At 39.0% G+C, this 24,200-nt stretch overlaps 1 pseudogene; it reads right to left on the bottom strand.

The window, feature by feature from the left end:
* LOC125168122 (60S ribosomal protein L17-like) overlaps positions 1-24,200 on the bottom strand; it is a 48,059-nt pseudogene that overhangs the window by 18,204 nt on the left and 5,655 nt on the right.

Raw genomic sequence — 24,200 nt, 5'->3', positions numbered from 1 at the left:
CTGCCCTCTGTATTCCTCCAAGTATTTAATTGACTTCTCTCCTTCTGGGCTACAGCCCCAAGGGAAGATTAGAATCCCTAACTGACCATTATCTCCTGTCTTCTTTCTCTCTGTCTTCCTTCTACAAAAATCTATTTGGGCAGGTATGCAGGCTTCATTACCATAGCCCCACCTTCAGAACTCCAGCCTTATCACTAAGCATTAAAGGTGAATAGTACAGACATTCTATATGTTATGGGAGAAATTTATGATCTAGTCTTAGAGTCCTGATCCTTGCTATGTAAATGGAAACTGAAAACATTTATGAAATCCTTTCTCTCCCTACAAAGACAAGCTTTCAAATCTACTGGTTTTCTGCACAGCCCTATTTTTCAATGTCAAAAGCCAAATCTTAACTCTTTCAGTTTGTATTCGTTTATCCCTTTGTATCTGAAAAAAAGAGAAAAGCACATTTAATTTTTCCAAGCCACTGCCATCATTACACCTGTTAAGGAATCTCTCCTAATGGTCTGGATGAGAGAGAAGCATAGCATGCTGTCTGGTAGAAGTGAAGCAGAGATCAGGAAAGAGAGAGCAAAGTAGGCAGATGTAGGAAATACGTTGGAATAAGAACAGAGCTGACTGAAGGATGAGATGGTAGGGGGTGAAGAAAATGGGGAAGCAAAATGACTCCTAAGTGAGTAACAGAGAGATGGTGGTCAATTTGGGAATAGTGGAGAACACATTTGGGAAAAGTCAAAGACTGTTTTGCACCCAGTAAATTTGAAATTTCAACTAAACATCCAAGTGATAATGTCAAATAGGCCACTTAGAAGGGAGGCCAGAGAGGATGATAAACATTTGGGAGTCAGTCATCTGTATGCCTAAAGCCCAACACTCCTTATGAAGAATGGGTAGGTCCATGCATGGACTGTACCAGGGATGGAAGTTTCTGCAGGCCAAGCCACATTAGGACAAGAGGGACAGGAGGAAAATTTCTGACCCAATCCGAACCTACCTCAAGGCAGAGTCTCAAGATTCAGTGTAACATTTAAGGTCCAGACTCAGGTTCCACAAACTCATCCTGATTTTAGCTATAACCACAGAGGAGAGAGAAAATGTATATGTCAGAACTAGGTCATCATTTCTGCACAGACTTTTATCTTAGAGAAAAGTAACACATACTTACTTGGGATCCTTCATCGTGGAGAAAACTCCCTGTACAAGCAGGAGACCAGTAAGAAACAAAGCAGTCCCTATTGATCCTTCTGTCAACAAAGGATCTCATGGTGGACCATTTTTTCAGCCCAGAAGCCACCCGGGGTCGGGGGGGGGGGGGGGGGCGTCTCTATTCAAAATGGACCTATGGTTTAGTGTTTCACCACACACTCTAACATTTCTGCCATTGGGGAGGCAGAGGGAAATCAGAATATGTAGGCCCCCCTCTGAGTTGGGGGTAGGGGCAGAGTGGGGCGATGGGGGTGAAAGAACCAACACTATTTCCAAAGAAATATCCCCAACTGCTGAAACAAACTTGCAACTGGGTTCCTTGAGAGTCACGCTTTTGAAACAGTAAGGTACCTCCTGCATCATAGGGGAATGGAAGTTCTGACGACCGGAAGACAGGCACACTTAATAAGGTTTTAGGGAAAACTATGTGAATGTCACATAAAAAGAAGCACGGAAATAGAAAATGATAAAGAGGACACGAGTCCACAAAATCTACATGTTTATGAAGGTAGCGTAGAAGAGAAAGAGAAGAAGGAGAGAAGGGAAGAGAAGAACAGAGGAGAAAGTTTTTTTTCAGGAATGATTACTATTTAAGTATAACCCTCTTGCTCCCTCTGGAGGCCAAGGGCATGAATAACATGTCTGTAAAAGAAAAAAAAATCCTTGGATTGGAGACTCAGCTTCATTTGTCATTGCAACTTTCTTCTTCACATTAAAATAAGTCAGTATTGGGGCACCTGGGTGACTCAGTAGGTTAAGCATCTGATTCTGATTTCAGCTGAGGACATGATCTCACTGTCATGAAATCAATCCCCATGTCGCCCTCCCTTACAGCCCCCCAACATGGAGTTGGGCTTGGAGCCTGCTTATGATTCCCTCACTCTCTCTTTCTCTGCCCCTCACCTCCCTCCCTCCCTCTCTCTCTCTCTCTCTCTCAAAAAAATTTTTTAAATAAGTCATTATTACAATAAAAGGACACAATAAGAGCAAGAAATAAAAATTCCTCTGGCTTTCGGGCACTTTCCACATATGTACTCTGAAATTTAAAGCCCCCAAATTTGAGGTGCTTTGTAAGCAAAGCCAGAGTACAGCACTAATCAAATACTTAAGGCAGGCCTTATAAGATGGGGAAAAGGCTAATGCAATACAATATTGCATTAGTCTTCTTTAATCTATTTCTCCAAACAGCTCATTTATTTTGTAAATAGGAAGATTCTTTTGGGTAGTGCTTTCTTTTTTTTTTTTCTCTTTAAGATTTTATTTTTTTAATGTTTATTTATTTATTTTGAAAGAGAAAGAGAGCACAGTGGGGGAAGGGCAGAGAGAGAGAGAGAGAGAGAGAGAGAGGGAGAGAGAGTGAATCCCAAGCAGGCTCCATGCTGCCAGCGCAGAGCCCAATATGGGGCTTGAACTCACAAACAGTGAAATCATGATCTGAGCCAAAACCAAGAGTCAGATACTTAACTGACTGAGCCACCCAGGTGCCCCTAAAGATTTTATTTTTACATAATCTCTGCACCCAATGTGGGTCTTGAACTCAGAACCCCAAAAGCAAGAATCTCATGTTCTGACTGAGCCAACCAGGTGCCCCTGGGTTGGTGTTTCTCCTCACATCAGCATAAAACCATCTGAAAGGACAATGTCTAGACTTTGTTTCAGGTTTTCTGTATTTTAACAAGGATGCCATTGTTGCCAGGCAACTCTGTACCCTAGATGTAGGTAACTCCTACAAAGTTAAATTACCACCTAATTCTAATGACTCTACTCTGGCAGTAATCACAGTATTACAATTTGTCTACCTAGATCTAGCAGCTGAATTAAGAAAACAGCCAAGGCGCCAAAGACAACGAACCTTCATAAAGCTAGGGCTCATGAGGCCATTCTTCACATTCTCAATTCGGTAGTTCCAAACAAATAGCACTGAGACTCATTTAGGAAGCTTTATTTCAGCCTAATGATTTTACAATACAGCAGACACTGACACTGATAACATTTGGGCAGAAGGAGCCATGCCTCATAGCTGTGGGTTCAATTTAGGTAACAGTGTTTAATAAATTCATAGCCAGAAGGTAAATTTCTCTAGCTTGATTATTCTTTCAGAACAAAAACCAATCTGGAGCATTATCTGTGGCCACAGGCAATGAATAGGTAATATAACACCAGTCACACCATTACAAAGTACAAAAAGAGCAAAGATAAATTTTTATAGGTAATTCTATGCAATTTAGTATATGCTAAAAGTGACATCTCAAATCACTGGAGCAAAGATAGACTTCTTAATAGTGTCAGGACAACTGGGTAGCCATTTGGAACAAAAGGTAAAATCAAATCTGTATGCATTCCATACGAAAGAATGAACTCTAAATGTGTCAGATATCTAACAAATAAAACTATACAAGTATTAGGAGAAAATATGAGTAAATTCATCTTCAATTTTGGCATAGAGACAAAGACTTAAAATACAGAAACAACAAAAGACTGGTAATCTGACCACATAAGAATAAATACAATGTATAACAAAAACAAAAGCAAAACCCACAATCATCAAAGACGAAAGACAACTGACAAACGGGGAGAAAATATTTGCAAGACATATGCTATATATATAAAGAGCTCTTGAAAATCAAGAAAGGACCAAAAAGCCAAAAGAAAAAGGGAAAAAAAGATATGGAGACAATTCATCCCCAAAATATAAAATAGTCCTTAAAATGTGAAAAAAAAAATGTTAGAGAAATGTAAATTTAAAAAAACACTGAGATAACATTTTTATCTATCAGACTGGCAAAAATTAGAAAGTATGATAATACACTCTCTTGGCAAAACTGGGGTGAAATACTCTCATAATTGCTGGTGGGAATAAAGGCCAATAACAACCCTTTCTGGAATGAAACTTGACAACAATTAACAAAAACTATAGACGCACTTTTGCCCCACAATCCCACTTTTAGGAATCTACTCTGAGAATAAACCTCCAACAATACAAAATAAATATGTACAAGATTATTCACCGCAGCACTGTTTGTAACTGTAAAATATTAGAAGCAACCTAGATGCTCAATGCCCTCAGTAGGGGAGCTGCTGAAGAAACTATGATACATCCACACAATGGAATAGTATGCGGCTATAAAAAAGAATGAAGATCTCTCTGAATTTATATGAAGTGATTTCCAAAACATATAAAATTTAAAAAGCAAAATTAAGAGTATCTGTACTATGCTACCTTTAATGTAAGACAAAAGGGTGTATAACAATATATATGTATGTATTCATTATATATTCATTGATTTGTTCAAAAGAAATGCCAAAAGGTTACACCAGAAATTAATGAGTTTTGCCTATAGAAAGTAAGTTGGAATAGTGCAGAAAAAAATGGGGAAAAAGAAAAGAGTATTTAAATGGGGGCAGTGAAACTAGTCTGAATATACTTCGTTTAAAATAAATCTGACTCTAGGGCACCTGGGTGACTCAGTCGGTTAAGCGTCCAACTTCGGCTCAGGTCATGATCTCACGGCTCGTGTGTGGAGCCCTGTGCTGACAGCTCGAGCTTGGAGCCTGCTTCAGATTCTGTGTCTTCCTCTCTCTCTGCCCCACCCCTACTTGTACTCTGTCACTTCTGTCTCTCCAAAATGAATAAACATTAAAAAAAATTTTTTTAATAAATCTGACTCTTAAAATCATGTTATGCTTTCATATGTCCCCTCAAAATAAATGGTTAAAATAAATTAGGGGGTGGGGGTAACCCAAAAATGGAATAAACAGTAACAAATGAATTGAACTGTATTACATGAATAATATAACCACATGAAGAAGGTAGGAAAGCAAGAGCTAGCCTAAGAAACAGTATTTTGACTATCTACTGTAAAAAGAGCTAAGACCAAAGGAACTATGCACAAATATTATACTGTACTTAGTAAATTTGGTTTTCACAGGGGTAGTTAGCAATTCTGAAGCCATCTTACTGGTTCTGAACACATAAGTAAATATATCATGGATAATGGGAGCCATGTTTCTGACCACCAAAGAAAGACATTACAATATAAGAAAGGGCGGGAGGGGGGTGGGGTGAAGACAGCTAGAATGAATCCTGTGATACTGGTCTGTAATCAGAGGTATCAATACGAACTCATTGCTTTTAACATAGATACAGATAAAGAGCTATAAAAATAGATTAAAATATGTGCGTAAGCATGGGTTAACACACATACATATATCTCCTAGCTCTATCTTCTGAGAGGGCCCAGACACAATGAAATTCTCTAATTAATGGAACCAAAGCTCCTTAGAGAAATCTTAGAGATTCCAAACCTGGCACAGGAAAAACTGAAAATGTACCTGGAACCTCTTCTAGTGTCAGAAAGGAAGGAAGTGGTCAAAAATTAATAGGGGCACGCTCAGGACATGGGGGCTAACTGGAAGGAGTGCCCCATAGCCAAGGTAAGAACACTTTGAGCAACAATATATGTAATAAGTAATGATGGATTATATTCATGACACAAAGTTGATGAAAATACTTAGCATTCCAATTAATCAATATGGAAGGAATGAAGTAAATAGGAAATCACCATTAGGCAAACACCATACCTAATAACTACTGCATAGAAGTACCATCAATGGATAATAAAATGAGCAGGCAAAAGTTATTATAGGAAAAAGGATATTTGCACAGTCTCAAACTATCTGCCTACAAGACATGTACTAATTACAAAGGCAAAAAGAATTACCCTACAGGGAAGAAACCTGGTGTCTTAATCAAGCCATCAAAGTGAATATCACCACTAATAAGGCATAGCAATATCATGTGCCCCTGATATGATACACTGAGAAGGGTACAAACTAACCTCTGTGGTGTTCTTGAAAAAAATACATCATCTCACACTAGTCATCAGAAAACATCAGACAAACCCAAATTGAGGGAAATTCTAGAAAATAACTGACCAGTACTCTCCAGAAGGTCATGAAAAACAAAGAAAGGAAACCACGGAGACATGACGACTAAATGCAGTGTGTGATCCTGGATTAGATCTGGGACCAGAGGGGTTTCTTCAACGTTAGTGGAAAAATTATTGAAATTCGAATAAGGTTCATAGATTAGTTAATAGTAGAGTGTCAGTGTTAATAGCCCTATTATTCTGTGTAATAAGTATAAACATGAGAGAGAGCTGAGTAAAGGTTATACAGGAACTCTGTATTATTTTTGCCAGTCTTTTCTGTAAGTCAACACTTATTTAAAAATAAAAAAAAATTCTTTTAAGGATTTTTTTTAAGTGTTTAAGTGAACACATGTCTATGTGGCACATTTCTGAAGGGTATTACATGCATGATACCTTTTCGGACTGCTGGATTTAAGTTCTGTAGATATTAATGTGTAAATTCTGTAGGAAGCATATTGGATACCATAAAAACATCAGCAGAACAATACTTTGTTTAAAACCATTATAAAATAAAATATAGCCTATTTGTTTAGACTGGTGGAAATAGGAATAATAATGTGACACTTGTGCTATTTCTGTTGTCAGAGCGATAACCATGACGTCAGTAAGTGGTCACTGGATGCATAGTTTGTGCTCAGAATTGAGCTGGGTCCTATTAAGTTCACAAATTTTTTTTTATTTATTTATTTTTAATGTTTATTTATTCTTGAGACAGACAGAGCATGAACAGGGGAGGGGCAGAAAGAGAGGGAGACACAGAATCTGAAACAGGCTCCAGGCTCTGAGCTGTCAGCACGGAGCCCGACGCGGGGCTCGAACCCACAAACTGTGAGATCATGACCTGAGCTGAAGTCGGACGCTTAACCGACTAAGCCACCCAGGCACCCCAAGTTCACAAAATTTTATTGGACACTTCATTCACACCACTGTAAATCCTTTTGGTCCCACCTCTTGGAGCTAATGCTTGCATGGCCAGCCTTAGCCAATAGGAAACAAAAACCAATGGATAAAAGCTTCCCCCTCTTGTCCCCCAAGCAAACTGTTATGAAACACATTTAAAACAATACCCTATCAAGACTGAGCACAAGTCACCCATAGGAATGGACAACTCAATGATGTATCACTGTATGAGCTTCCCCTCCCTGCTTGTTCAATCCCCCTGACCCCTCATTCTTGCTCAGTGGGATTACTTCGAAACAAACTACTTTTTAGCACTTTTTGTCATGGGCTGTGCTTTGAAGGAGTATAGGGGAGGGGATGGTGGAGACCTAAGCTAAGAAAAAGATACATGCTTGCCCTTAAGTACAAGTTGCAGACACAAATATGAAGAAGATACCAATCAGTGACAGTATATTACTAAGTGCATAAAATAGCCTTATAGATATTTACAAATGAGAAGTCTACTCATTAAGCAACATGTTCCAGATGGAGGTAGACTGTGATTCCCAAAGGAGTGATAACTCTTTGAGAGAGTGATAGAATAAGCAATGAGGATATCCTATATCCATGAACAGACAATTCAGGAGCCAAATTAAGTTGGGTTTTCTTTTTGCCACATGGAGAAAAGATTGTCAGAAGAACGCATACACACTGCTCAAGGACTTATTTGTACATGAGCTCCTAAGGAAGTCCATTGCTAAAATTGCTAAAACTTTTAATGTTTATCTATTTTTGAGAGAGAGAGAGAGAGAAACAGAGCATGAGAGGGGGAAGGGCAGAGAGAGGAGACACAGAATCTGAAGCAGGTTCCAGGATCTGAGCTATCAGCCCAGAGCTTGACGCAGGGCTCGAACTCAGGAACTGGGAGATCATGAGCTGAGCTGAGGTCGGATGCTTAATAGACTGAGCCACCAGGCTCCCCAGTCCTACAGTTTTTTAAAGAAGAGATCTCTTTTGATGAATACCAGATAGGAAAAAGTTGACTTATACAAAGAATAAAAAAGCAAAGGAGCCTAAAAAAAATACAATTTAGCAAAATTTCCATTCAATTTAATAAAAATGCATTCAGCCAGGATTGGAGCCAAGATGGCGGAACAGCATGGAAGTTTTTTGTGTGTCTCGCATCCATGAAATACAGCCAGACCAACACTAAACCATCCTGCACACCTAGAAAACTGATCTGAGGATTAACACAACAATCTGCACAACCTGAACCACAGAATTCAACAGGTACGTGGCGCAGAGAGGTGAACTCGGGGAGAGAGAAGCCGTGAAGGGCAGGGAGCCGCTTTTGCATGCAGAGAGAGGACAGAGACAGTGGGGGAGGGAAGAGAATACAGGAAAAGCAACCCCCCCCAAAAGCAGCTGGAGAGAAAGTAGAAAAGTGGAAACAGCCGCAGGGACTGAACTAAAAAGGGAGAAAGGAGAAAGGAGAGAGTTTAAATTCCATTAACACTATGAGCAGGGGGAGCTCAGAGTCTGAACACCACAGCTCAATACCTGGCGGTGCTCTGATGGGAAGGGCGAATCCCCAGGAGCAGAGTGGAGTCCAGGGTTCTTCAGGCCACATGGGGAGAGGTGGTTCCCCTGCTGGGAGGACACCTGGTAGAGGCTGTGTGGGTCCCCCAAAGGCAAGGCCCCAGTGGACCTGGGAAAACAACCACATTCTCTGGTGCTGGAACAAGGTCATTAAGGGTGAAGCCTGGTGCCAGATGTGTGCTGTGATTTTCCATAATCCCTGAAACACTCCTGCTACACTATCTCACAAACTTTTTCTGGGATAGGCTGGCACCCAGCCGCAGGCTCTGGGCATCAGCAATAGCACAGTCTCCCAAACGTCCCTGGGTGCAAACAGCACCCAGCCATTGCTCAGTGAGACCCTCCTGCAGAGGGGCAGAAGGAGACAAAGTTGCAGTCTCTCAGAAGTAAGGGGACGGGGAAAAACAGCCACATCTAAGACAAAACTCAGGAGGGAGGTGCTGCCTGGGGCTTGGTCACAGACTGTGTAAAAGCGGGGAGTGGATGGAAGCCAAAGACAAAGGAGGGGTGTACAATTGCTGATCAGGGAGAACAGAGTTCTGATACTAGAGACTGTGTAGCTGGGTAACACCATTTTTACCGCTCCCACTCATGTGCATACTCACCTACAAGTGCCACAATAATCCACCCCAGTAAGCTAAGCAGCTCCATCTAGTGCAGAATGGAGCCATTACACTAAGCTCCGCCTGACTGGGTCAACCTTGCTCTTCAGAAACACAAGTCTCTCTGCCTGGACTATAAAGCGCTTCATAGTTTGACTTCTAGGGGAAAACAAAGTAATTTCAGTCATATTTCAGTCTGTTTACTGGTCCATCTATTCAATTTTCTTTCTTCCTTTTATTTTCTTTTTTCCCTTTTCTCTTTTTTGTTTCTTTTCTTTTTCTGAATACAGAAAGAGAAAAAACTCATTTTTATTTTCAATTTTTATTAAAAATATTTTTCTTTGGGGCGCCTGGGTGGCTCAGTCAGTTGAGCGTCCGACTTTGGCTCAGGTCACGATCTCACAGTCTGTGAGTTCGAGCCCCGCATCGGGCTCTGGGCTGATGGCTCAGAGCCTGGAGCCTGCTTCCGATTCTGTGTCTCCCTCTCTCTCTGCACCTCCCCCATTCATGCTCTGTCTCAAAAATAAATAAACGTTAAAAAAATAATATTTTTCTTTAATTTTTTTCTACTATATTTTTTAATTTTGTGTAAATTTTTTCAAATTCTATTTTACTTCCATCATTTCATTTTAGTCTACTTCAGTGTATTCATTTTTTCAAATTTTCAAAGGATTTCCTTTTTTTTTCTTCTTTCCCCTTTTTTCTCTAATGTATCAAGCCCCTTTTAACACCCAGACCAAAACAAACTTAGGATCTAGCATCATTTATTCGATTTTGTGTGTGTGTGTGTGTGTGTGTGTGTGTGTTTCTAATTTTTTTAACTTTAATTGTTTTATACCCCATTAATTCCTTTTCTCCCTTCAAAATGATGAAACGAAGGAACTGACCCCAAAAGGAAGAGCAGGAAGATACGACAGCCAGGGACTTAACCAACACAGATACAAGCAAGATGTCTGAACCAGAATTTAGAATCACGCTAATAGGAATACTAGCTGCAGTCAAAAAATAGATTAGAATGCCTTCTGCAGATATAAAAGAAGTCAAAGTTACTCAGGATGAAATAAAAAATGTTGTAACTGAGCTGAAATCTCAAATGGATGCCACGGCCACAAGGATGAATGAGGCAGAACAGAGAATCAGCAATATAGAGGACAAAGTTATGGAGAGTAATGAAGCAAAAGAAAAGAAGGAGATTAAGGTAAAAGAGCACGATGTAAGAAATAGAGAAATCAGTAACTCATTAAAAAGGAAAAACATCAGAATCATAGGGGTCCCAGGAAAGGAAGAGAGAGAAATAGGGGTAGAAGGGTTATGTGAGCAAATTATAGTGGAAAACTTTCCTAACCTGGGGAAAGACACAGACATCAAAATTCAGGAAGCACAGAGGACTCCCATTAGATTCAATAAAAACCGACCATCAACAAGCCATATCATAGTCAAATTCACAAAATACTCAGGCAAGGAGAGAATCATGAAAGCAGCAAGAGAAAAAAAGTCCTTAACCTACGAGGGAAGACAGATCAAGTTTGCAGCAAGCCTATCCACGCAAACTTGGTAGGTCAGTAAGGAGTGGCAGGATATATTCAATGTGCTCAATCAGAAAAATATGCAGTCAAGAATTCTTTATCCAGGAAGGCTGTCATTCAAAATAGAAGGAGAGATAAAAAGTTTCCCATAAAAACAAAAATTAAAGGAGTTTGTGACCACCAAACCAGCCCTGCAAGAAATTTTAAGGGGGACTCTCTGAGGGGAGAAAAGATAGATAGATAGATAGATAGATAGATAGATAGATAGATAGATACCAAAAGCAACAAAGACTAGAAAGGACCAGAGAACACCACCAGAAACTCCAACTCTACAAGCAACATAATGGCAATAAATTCATATCTTTTAATACTCACTCTAAACGTCAATGGACTCAATGCTCCAATCAAATGACACAGGGCACAGAATGGATAAGAAAACAGGATCCATCTATATTCTGTTTATAAGAGACCCATTTTAGACCTAAAGACACCTTCAGATTGAAGGTAAGGGGATGGAGAACCATCTATCATGCTAATGGTCAACAAAAGAAAGAGTAGCCATACTTATATCAATCTAGACTTTAAAGACTGTATCAAGAGATGAAGGGAATTATATCATAATTAAGAGGTCTATCCACCAAGAAGACCTAACAATTGTAAACATTTATGCACCAAATGTAGGCTACCCAAATATATAAATCAATTAATCACAAACATAAAAAAACTCATTGATAGTAATACCATAATAGTAGGGGACTCCAACACCCCACTCACAGCAATGGACAGATCATCTAATCAAAAAATCAACAAGGAAACAATGGCTTTGAATGACACACTGGACCAGATGGACTTAACAGATATATTCAGAACATTTCATCCTAAAGCAGCAGAATATACATTCTTCTCCAGTGCACATGGAATGTTCTCCAGAATAGACCACATATGGAGACACAAATAAGCCCTCAACCAGTACAAAAAGATCAAGATCATACCGTGCATATTTTCAGACCACAACGCTATGAAACTCGAAATCAACCACAAGAAAAAATTTGGAAAGGTAACAAATACTTGGAGACTAAAGAACATCCTACTAAAGAACGAATGGGCTAACCACAAAGGTAAAGAGGAAATTAAAAGTTCATGGAAGCCAATGAAAATGGTAACACCACAACCCAAAACCTCTGGGATGCAGGAAAGGTGGTCATAAGAGAAAAGTATATAGCAATCCAGGCCTTCCTAAAGAAGGAAGAAAGATCTCAGATACACAACCTAAACTTACGCCTTAAAGAGCTGGAAAAAGAACGCAGATAAAACCCAAAACCAGTAGAAGACAGGAAGTAATAAAGATTAGAGCAGAAATTAATGCTATCGAAACAAACAAACAAACAGAAACACATTAGAACAGATCAATGAAACCAGAAGCTGGTTCTTTGAAAGAATTAACAAAAATCAATAAAACCCTAGCCAGTTTGATCAAAAAGAAAAAGGACCCAAATAAACAAAATCGAGAATGAAAGAAGAGAGATCACAACCAATACAGCAGAAATAAAAACAATAATAAGAGAATATTATGAGCAATTATATGCCAATAAAATGGGAAATCTGGAAGAAATGGACAAATTCCTAGAAACAGATACACTACCAAAACTGAAACAGGAAGAAATAGAAAATTTGAATAGACCCATAACCAGTAAAGAAATCGAATTAGTAATCAAAAATCTCCCAAAAAACAAGAGTCCAGGGCCAGATGGCTTTCCAGGGGAATTCTACCAAACATTTAAGGAAGAGTTAACACCTATTCTCTTGAAGCTGTTCCAAAAAATAGAAATGGAAGGAAATTTTCCAACCTCTTTCTATGAAGCCAGCATTACCCTGATTCCAAAACCAGACAGAGACCCCACTAAAAAGGCGAACTATAGACCAATTTCCCTGATGAACATGGATGCAAAAATCCTCAACAAAATATTAGCCAACCAGATCCAACTATACATTAAAAAAATTATTCACCACGACCAAGTGGGATTCATACCTGGGATCCAGGGCTGGTTCAATATCCACAAAACAATCAATGTGATTCATCATATCAATAAAATAAAGGACAAGAACCATATGATCCTCTCAATAGATGCAGAGAAAGCATTTGACAAAATACAGCATCCTTTCTTGATAAAAACCCTCAAGAAAGTAGGGATAGAAGGATCATACCTCAAGATCATAAACGCCATATATGAAAGACCCAATGCTAATATCATCCTCAATTAGGAAAAACTGAGAGCTTTCCCCCTAAGGTCAGGAACAAGACAGGGATGTCCACTCTCATCACTGTTATTCAACATAGTATCGGAAGTCTTAGCCTCTGCAATCAGACAACACAAAGAAATAAAATACATCCAAATTGGCCAGGAGGAGGTCAAACTTTCACTCTTCACAGATGGCATGATACTCTATATGGAAAACCCAAAAGATTCCACCAAAAAACTGCTACAACTGACTCATGAATTCAGCAAAGTCGCAGGATATAAAATCAATGCACAGAAATTGGTTACATTCCTATACACCAATGATGAAACAACAGAAAGAGAAATCAAGGAATTGATCCCACTTGCAATTGCACCAAAAAGCATAAAATATCTAGGAATAAATCTAACCAAAGAGGTGAAAAATCTATACACTGAAAACTATAGAAAGCTTATGAAAGAAATTGAAAAAGACACACAAAAAATGGACAAAGATTTCATGCTCCTGGATAGGAAGAACAAATATTGTTAAAATATCAATACCAGTCAAAGAAATCTGCATATTCAATGCAATCCCTATCAAAATAACACCAGCATTCTTCACAGAGCTAGAACAAATAATCCTAAAATTTGTATGGAACCAGAAAAGACCCTGAATAGCCAAAGCAATCTTGAAAAAGAAAGTCAAAGCAGGAGGCATCACATTCCCGGGCTTCAAGCTACACTACAAAGCTGTAATCATCAAGACAGTATGGTACTGGCACAAAAACAGACACTCAGATCAGTGGAACAGAATAGAGAACCCAGAAATGGACCCACAAACGTATGGCCAACTAATCTTTGACAAAGCAGGAAAGGATATCCAATGGAATAAAGACAGTCTCTTCACCAAGTGGTGCTGGGAAAACTGGACAGCGACATGCAGAAAAATGAACCTAGACCACTTTCTCACACCATACACAAAAATAAACTCAAAATGGATGGAAGACCTAAATGTAAGACAGCAAGCCATCAAAATCCTTGAGGAGACAGCAGGCAAAAACTTCTTTAATCTTGGCTGCATCAACTTCCTACTCAACATGTCTCCAGAGGCAAGGGAAACAAAAGCAAAAATGAACCACTGGGACCTCATCAAAATAAAATGCTTCTGCACAGCGAAGGAAACAATCAGCAAAACTAAAAGGCAACCGACAGAATGGGAGAAGATATTTGCAAACGACATATCAGATAAAGGTTAGTATCCAAAATCTATAAAGAACTTCTCTATCTCAACACCCAAAAAACAAAGATCCAGTGAAGAAATGGGCAAAAGACATGAATAGACACTTCTCCAAAGAAGACATTCAGATGGCCAACCAACATATGAAAAATACTCAATATCACTCATAATCAGAGAAATATAAATCAAAACCACAATGAGATACCACCTCACACCTGTGAGAATGGCTAACAGTAACAACTCAGGCAACAACAGATGTTGGTGAGGATGCGGAGAAAGAGGATCTCTTTTGCATTGCTGGTGGGAATGCAAGCTGGTGCAGCCACTCTGGAAAACAGTATGGAGGTTTCTCAAAAAATTAAAAATAGGGGCGCCTGGGTGGCTCAGTCGGTAAAGCGTCCGACTTCTGCTCAGGTCATGATCTCACGGTTGGTGAGTTTGAGCCCCACATCAGGCTCGGTGAGGACAGCTCAGACCTTGGAGCCTGCTTCAGATTCTGTGTCTCCTTCTCTCTCTGCCCCTCTACCGCTTGTGCTCTCTCTGTCTCTCAACTATGAATAAACGTTAAAAAACTTAAAAAAAAAATTAGAACTACCCTACTACCCAGCAATTGCACTACTAGGTATTTATCCAAGGGATACAGGTATGCTGTTTCGAAGGGACACATGCACCCAATGTTTACAGCAGCACTATCAACAATAGCCAAAGTATGGAAAGAGCCCAAATATCCATTGATGGATGAATGGATAAATAAGATGTGGTATATATATATATATATATATATATATATATATATATATACACACACACAATGGAGTATTATTCAGCAATCAAAAAGAATGAAATCTTGCCATCTGCAACTATGTACGTGGATGCAACTAGAGGGTATTATGCTAAGTGAAATTAGTCAGAGAAAGACAAATATTATATGACTTCACTCATATGAGGACTTTAAGACACAGGACAGATGAACATAAGGGAAGGGAAACAAAAATAATATAAAAACAGGGAGGGGGACAAAACATCACAGACTCTTAAATATGGAGAACAACAGAGGGTTACTGGAGGGGTTGTGGGAGTAGGGATGGGCTAAATGGGTAAGGGGCATTATGGAATCTACTCCTGAAATCATTGTTGCACTATATGCTAACTAATTCAGATGTAAATTAAAAAAATTAAATTAAAAAAAAATTTCAGACTGGAACACAATCTAAATAATCTACAATAAACTATCACTATTCCAGTTAAAAAAAAAAAAGCAAAACAAAATAAAACAAACAATGGCACATGATTTTTCAAACTATGTAATATATTTTGAATAAAGCAGACAAGTACTCTGCTAATATTAGAAACCACAAGTTTCAGTTTAAAGGGAAAAAAGTTACCAAAATAAAATACAAGACATTTATAAAAATATTGTCAACTTAAATTATAGTTGAAAATAGTAATATATGCTCATAATTTTATTTGTACTTTTTACTACTTTCTGTACCCTAAAAGTTCTAGAACATATGAAGCCCATGTGCCAAAGCCATACCTTCCATCTACATCTTGATTTCTAAAACCAGCCCAGTAAACAGAACCATGGCCTCTTGAAGAACTGGATAATTTTAGGTGTAAGGCAGGCAATTTACAAAACAAGCTGGGATATATTGTTGTTCCAGAAAGACCAAGGCCAGCACATCATCTACTGAAGCAAGATGAAGGGGATGACCAGCCACCAAATGAGAATGATTTTGGCACCAAGAGGCCTAATAAATGCAAATGAATATTTTTAAAAAATCTTTGGAACCACAGTATATGAGGAGAGTAAAAGGAAGAGAGAAGGGGAGCTCATTTGTCCACGGAGGGGTTTACCATTACACTAAAACCCTGCTATGACAATTGATAATCAAAGGTAAAGTACTAACCATGGATCCTGACACATTTGTTGTCTATACCCCAGTTGAAGCAGGAAAACTCTTTATGAAAGAATGCTATCTAAGAAATGAAAAAGAACGGAGGTATTAAAAAATCACTATGCTGTAAACCCCCCCAAAAGCAAACTGCTGTAGACAAAACTGGTCAATGGATACCACAACCATTACTAGTGAGTGGCTAATGGAAAAAAAAAATGCATTTGCAGTGGAGAGGTCAGTCCGTTACAACATTCAAGACTGGCATCACTAGCAATGGCTGCTCACAAGGATTACATGCCCAGTGTGGTACAACGTGAAGCACGTGACTGGCAAGTAGCTTCCAGCTTATCATGGAGAATATAGGGGATAGAGTCACAAGTTAAATGGCACCTTGTGGAAACACACAAGACAGGACACAGGTGTTCCACAGCTGGTTTGTGACATTGGAAAGTCAGGGTCAGGGGAGGAAATAGGTAACAGTTCTAGACCAAGTGAGGTTAAAGGCATAAGGAGGCACACATCGTGATTGCATTTTTGTTGGAAAAATATACTCTTAGCAGATTGAGTATTGGTTAAAGAAATCTGGTCTTCGCCTGCGAGCAGATAATCAGGAGCTCTTGTTAATTGACTCAAGGGTAATGATTGAGCCTGGTGTAACAAAGGTAATAGCTAACAAAGAAAAGTAATAATTGTGACAATGTATATTTTACTCAGACATGTTTATCATTTTGCCATATTTGCTTTAATAATTAAATAAAGACAGTGTATGTTGGCTGAAAGAGGTGATTGTAGTATGTTTTTCAGTATATTGGATTATTTTAATTAAATCTTAAAATGTTTCAGAAAAAAAATACATTCGGCCCTACTGATACTAAAAACAATTTTTTTACAAAGCAGCTGCCTAACAATTTATGCCAATTGTATCACTTTATATTTGGCACACTGAAATTTAGTTGCTCTCTTCTCCTGTTTTCTTTCTTTTGGTAATGTTCATGTGTTTTCTTTAAAAGATCTATTAGCTACTTTCCTTAAAAAGAAAAATTAGGAATTGTGAAACAAAATTATAGTGAACCAGTACCCAAGTTCCTTGCCAGTCTGAAAAGTCAGCTGAAAAAACAGTCAACAACCAAGCATGATGTATTTTAAGCCCAGTCTTTAAGAAATCCAGCAAGGTTTGGGGGCACCTTGGTTAAGCATCCGACTTTGGCTCAGGTCATGATCTGATGGTTTATGAGTTTGATCCCCACGTTGGGCTCTGTGGTGACAGCTCAGAGCCTGGAGCCTGCTTCGGATTCTGTGTCTCCCTCTCTCTCTGTCCCACCCCTGCTTGTGCTCTGTCTCTCAAAAATGAATAAACGTCAAAAAAACGTTTTTAAAAAGACAAAAGAAATCGAGCAAGGTTTTGAAGATCTGCAAGACAGCCACTTCTCTTGGAATGAATAGCCCCTACCAGGTGTGGCAAACAAATATACAAAGGATTTAGGTATAAATGAAAAAGAAATGTTAACATGAAAAATAAAGTCTGAGAGAGTTTACTCTTAATACCTCCACATTTAACATACCTGAGGAGGATGACTTTTTAAGTTTTTAAATCCCAACACCGTAAGACAAGTGTTGCTCAATATGTGAAATCAGGTTTCATTTAGCCTTTTCAATCTCTCAAACTATGGGATGCAAGCCTTTGGGAAATCTAACCACCATATACAGTTGCAGAGTTTGTGTACTGCACAAATGTACCTTGCCAAAGGGGATGTGAAAGCCAAGTAGGGCTGGGACCAGGAAAAGTCACAAATCTAAATATACATATGTAAGACTGTACACAATTTAAGGAGATCTCAAACCCTATGAAGCCCAGGACACAAGTCCAGAACCTTTTCTTCTATTCATTTCTACCCAAATAAATGAGGTTTGCATTTTACCATACTGAGACTTTGTTGTTGAGTCAATTGTACCTCAGGCATAAAACTAATTACAAATGTGCCCTTTTCAAGGTAAAAGAAAATTTATCTTTACCAGGTTAATTAATTATTTTGTCCTTTGTTACAAAACTGATTTTTATCTAAATAAGATCTTAAGACAGTAACTCTCAAGTATTTTCTCTTGACTTCTTTTCCACTACATGAAAGGGTCACTCTCTGGCCTTTATAAATTTAATAAAAAGCTAACACTATGGAAAGCATATCTAGGAGTAAAAGTTTCAACATTTATAACTTCATGATATCTACTTTCTTTCATTTTAAAGTTTCATTCAAATAAGCAAAATTTATCAATTGAAGCTATCAGTTATAACAGCTTAACTGAATGAAATGACACAGGAACATACTCTGAGATACATACACTCATCTGTCAAAGTCAACTGATTTAATAAAAATATTTGACAAGAAAAGGAACAAAAGCATCACACTTAATTTCAGGATGCAGCTATAAATTTAAACTCAATTCTATGTGACATCACCACCCCATTCTTCAGTACAAAGAAGTCCCCAATGTCACAGCTAAAAGATCTTCCACAATAAAAAGTTTTTGTTAATATCTGATTTTCTCAAAACACTGTTAAAGTAATGTAAAGAGATATTTTTAAGTGTATTGTAAAAATACAAAAAAGAACAGGAGAGTACTTCTGTTTCAGGCAAAATAACTTAGTAGGCTGGATAACTTAAGAAAAACTCCTGGAACAGATGCTGAAAAGTTCTGGATAAAATGTTTGTTTTGTTTTTTTAATCTCTTTACAATCATAGTTGGGCACTATGAAGAAGCACTACACAAGCAAAAATGAAGCAAGAACTTAAATTAAGTGAGATAGCTAAGTGTAAGAGCTAACAGTTACCACTGATGCTTCTGATGATCGATGCTAGTGGATTCCAGCTTTTTGGTCTTTATGCAAATAAGAACACTGGAAAAAAGAAAAGAAAACGTGGGACCTAACATGACAGGTGAGATGAGATGAGATGAAACCCAAAACTCCCGAGAAAATAAGATGAACACAGAAGCAGATAGGAAGGAAATATATCTATTTTACCTTAGCTCTGGGAGAAGGAAAGTTTCTTCTGGGAGTTTCTCCAAAAGCTGGCCCTGCACGCACAAACAAAATCTGTAGCATCCTTGGGTGTGAAAAACTCCAAGGTGCGAATTTAATTTAAAACATTCCCGGATCCTAGAAGATGGCGACGAAGGAGGATGCTGGTCTCACCACATCTTGCTGATCGCTTAGATTCCACCTACATCTGCCTAATTTACCCCAATAATCACCAAAAGACTAGCAGAACAGACTTTCCGGAGCCAAGCGTAGACGAGAAGCCCACGGAAGATGGTAGGAAGGGCGGAGAGGCAATGCGTGCTACATGGACTGGCGGGAGGGAGCTGGGGCAGCAGAGGGGCAGCCAGCCCACCAGGCAAGGCAGAGCCCCCGAGTCTGGCTTGCAAAAGTGGAGGGGCTGGACGGAGTGTGTTCTGACAGCCAGTGGGACTTAACATCTGGAATGTTATACGTCATCAGCTCTGCTTGGAGAGCGGGAGAGAGAGTTGTTGAGTCCCGGAGGACAGAACTCAGCTTGGCGGGGAACAAAGGCAGTGGGAAGCGCCGGCTCCCTCGCCCATCCTCCAGCCAAAATCACAAAGGGAGCCAGTTACCGCCAGGGAACTTGTTTGCACCGCGCAAACACCCAACACTGTGCGTCTGTGGATCCATCCCTCTGGCGGGTCTGCCTCCCTCCCAGGTGCTGCAGGACCCCTCCTGAAGCGGACCACCAAAGGCAAAGAGAGCTGAGCCTACCCCTCCTGCCCCTGTGCACCTTGCGATCCACCCCAGCTAATACGCCAGATCCCATTGAAGCAGCACCACAAGCCTGGCAGTGTGCAAGTAGCCCAGACAGAGGCCACACCACTCCAAAGTGAGTCCTGCCCCTGGGAGAGGGGAAGATAAGGTACACACCAGTCTGACTGTGGCTCCCAGCAGCAGGCTGGGGGCAGACATCAGATCTGACTGTGGCCCTGTTTACCAACTCAAGTTACACCAGACAGCACAGAGGAAGAGCCCTGAAGTTCCAAGCCACCCCAGAGACTATCCAAAATGATGGAATGGAGGAATTCTCCTCAAAAGAAACTCCAGGAAGTAGCGACAGCTAATGAACTGATCAAAAACGATTTAAGCAATATAGCAGAAAATGAATTTAAAATAATAGTCATAAAATTAGTCGCTGGGCTTGAAAAAAGTATAGAGGATAGCAGAGAATCTATTACTACAGAGATCAAGGGACTAAGAAACAGTCAGGAGGAGCTAAAAAATGCTATAAATGAGCTGCAAAATAAAATGGAGGCGACCACAGCTTGGGTTGAAGAGGCAGATGAGAGAATAGGTGAACTAGAAGATAAAATTATGGAAAAAGAAGAAGCTGAGAAAAAGAGATAAAAAAAATCCAGGAGTATGAGGGGAGAATTAGAGAACTAAGTGACATAATTAAGGGAAATAATGTACGCATAATTGGGATTTCAGAGGGGGAAGAGAGAGGGAAAGGAGCTGAAGGTGTACCTGAAGAAATCATAGCTGAGAACTTCCCTGACCTGGGGAAGGAAAAAGGCATTGAAATCCAAGAGGCACAGAGAACTCCCCTCAGACGTAACTTGAATCTATCTTCTGCATGACATATCATAGTGAAACTGGCAAAATACAAGGATAAAGAGAGAATTCTGAAAGCAGCTAGGGATAAACATGCTCTAACATATAAAGGGAGACCGATAAGACTCATGACAGATCTGTCTACTGAAACTTGGCAGGCCAGAAAGGAATGGCAGGAAATCTTCAATGTGATGAACAGAAAAAAAATATGCAGCCTAGAATCCTTTATCCAGCAAGTCTGTCATTCAGAATAGGAGAGATAAAGGTCTCCCCAAACAAACAAAAACTGAAGGGATTCATCACCACTAAACCAGCCCTACAAGAGATCCTAAGGGGGACCCTGTGAGACAAAGTCCCAGAGACATCACTACAAGCATAAAACATACAGACATCACAATGACTCTAAACCCATATCTTTCAATAATAACACTGAAGGTAAATGGACTAAATGCCCCAACCAAAAGACATAGGGTATCAGAATGGATTAAAAAAAAAACAAGACCCATCTATTTGCTGTCTACAAGAGACTCATTTTAGACCTGAGGACACCTGCAGATTGAAAGTGAGGGGATAGAGAACTATCTATCATGCTACTGGAAGTCAAAAGAAAGCTGGAGTAGCCATACTTATATCAGACAAACTAGACTTCAAATTAAAGGCTGTAACAAGAGATGAAGAAGGGCATTATATAATAATTACAGGGTCTATCCATCAGGAAGAGCTAACAATTATAAATATCTATGTGCCAAATACAGGAGCCCCCAAGTATATAAAACAATTAATCACAAACATAAGCAACCTTATTGATAAGAATGTGGTAATTGCAGGGGACTTTAATACTCCACTTACAACATTGGATAGATCCTCTGGACACAGGATCAATAAAGAAACAAGGGCCCTGAATGATACACTGTTTCAGATGGACTTGATAGATATATTTAGAACTCTGCATGCCAAAGCAACAGAATATACTTTCTTCTCGAGTGCACATGGAACCTTCTCCAAGATAGATCACATACTGGGTCACAAAAGAGCCCTTCATAAGTATACAAGAATTGAGATCACACCATGCATACTTTCTGACCACAATGTTATGAAGCTTGAAATCAACCACAAGAAAAATCTGGAAAACCTCCAAAAGCATGGAGGTTAGAACACCCTACTAAAGAATGAATGGGTCAACCAGGCAATTAGAGAAGAAATTTAAAAATATAAGGAAACAAATGAAAATGAAAATACAACAATTCAAACGCTTTGGGTGCAGTCAAGGCAGTCCTGAGAGGAAAATACATTGCAATCCAGGCCTATCTCAAGAAACAAGAAAAATACCAAACACAAAATCCAACAGCACACCTAAAGGAAATAGAAGCAGAACAGCAAAGACACCCAAATCTGGCAGAAGAAGAGAAATAATAAAGATCAGAGCAGAAATAAACAATATAGAATCTAAAAAAACTGTAGAGGAGATCAATGAAACCAAGAGTTGGTTTTTTGAAAAAATAAACAAAATGGATAAACCTCTAGCCAGGCTTCTCAAAAAGAAAAGGGAGATGACCCAAATAGATAAAATCATGAATGAAAATGGAATTATTAAACCAATCCCTCAGAAATACAAGGAATTATCAGGATACTGTGAAAAATTATATGCCAACAAACTGGACAACCTGGAAGAAATGGAAAAATTCCTAAACACCCACACACTTCCAAAACTCAAACAGGAAGAAATAGAAAGCTTGAGCAGACCCATAACCAGCGAAGAAATGGAATCAGTTATCAAAAATCTCCCAAGAAATAAGAGTCCAGGACCAGATGGCTTCCCAGGGGAATTCTACCAGACATTTAAAGTAGAGATAATACCTATCCTTCTCAAGCTATTCCAAAAAATAGAAAGGGAAGGAAAACTTCCAGACTCATTCTATGAAGCCAGCATTACTTTGATTCCTAAACCAGACAGAGACCCAGTAAAAAAAGAGAACTACAGGCCAATATCCCTGATGAATATGGATGCAAAAATTCTCAATAAGATACTAGCAAATCGAATTCAACAGCATATAAAAAGAATTATTCACCATGATCAAGTGGGATTCATTCCTGGGCTGCAGGGCTGGTTCAACATTCGAAAATCAATCAACGTGATACATCACATTAATAAAAGAAAAGAAGAACCATATGATCCTGTCAATCGATGCAGAAAAAGCATTTGACAAAATTCAGCATCCTTTCTTAATAAAAACCCTCGAGAAAGTCGGGATAGAAGGAACATACTTAAACATCATAAAAGCCATTTATGAAAAGCCCACAGCTAATATCATCCTCAATGGGGAAAAACTGAGAGCTTTCCCCCTGAGATCAGGAACATGACAGGGATGTCCACTCTCACCACTGTTGTTAAACATAGTGTTGGAAGTTCTAGCATCAGCAATCAGACAATAAAAGGAAATCAAAGGCAACAAAATTGGCAAAGACGAACTCAAGCTTTCACTTTTTGCAGATGACATGATACTATACATGGAAAACCCGATAGATTCCACCAAAATTCTGCTAGAACTGATACATGAATTCAGCAAAGTCACAGGATACAAAATCAATGTACAGAAATCAGTTGCATTCTTATACACTAATAATGAAGCAACAGAAAGACAAATAAAGAAACTGATCCCATTCACAATTGCACCAAGAAGCATAAAATACCTAGGAATAAACCTGACCAAAGATGTAAAAGATCTGTATGCTGAAAACTATAGAAAGCTTATGAAGGACATTGAAGAAGATATAAAGAAATGGAAAAACATTCCATGCTCATGGATTGGAAGAATAAATATTGTTAAAATGTCAATACTACCCAAAGCTATCTACACATTCAATGCAATCCCAATCAAAATTGCACCAGCATTCTTCTCAAAGCTAGAACAAGCAATCCTAAAATTTGTATGGAACCACAAAAGGCCCCGAATAGCCAAAGTAATTTTGAAGAAGAAGACCAAAGCAGGAGGCATCACAATCCCAGACTTTAGCCTCTACTACAAAGCTGTCATCATCAAGACAGCATGGTATTGGCACAAAAACAGACACATAGACCAATGGAATAGAATAGAAACCCCAGAACTAGACCCACAAAAGTATGGCCAACTAATCTTTGACAAAGCAGGAAAGAATATCCAATGGAAAAAAGACAGTCTCTTTAACAAATGGTGCCGGGAGAACTGGACAGCAACATGCAGAAGAATGAAACTAGACCACTTTCTTACATCATTTACAAAAAGAAACTCAAAATGGATAAAGGACCTAAATGTGAGACAGGAAACCATCAAAACCCCAGAAGAGAAAGCAGGGAAAAACCTCTCTGACCTCAGCCGTAGCAATTTCTTACTTGGCACATCCCCAAAGGCCAGGGAAACAAAAGCAAAAATGAACTATTGGGACCTCATGAAGATAAAAAGCTTTTGCACTGCAAAGGAAACAATCAACAAAACTAAAAGGCAACC

Source organism: Prionailurus viverrinus, chromosome B3 (genome assembly GCF_022837055.1).
Source record: "Prionailurus viverrinus isolate Anna chromosome B3, UM_Priviv_1.0, whole genome shotgun sequence".
Lineage (NCBI taxonomy): Eukaryota > Metazoa > Chordata > Mammalia > Carnivora > Felidae > Prionailurus > Prionailurus viverrinus.
This window is presented reverse-complemented; position numbering and strand designations above follow the sequence as displayed.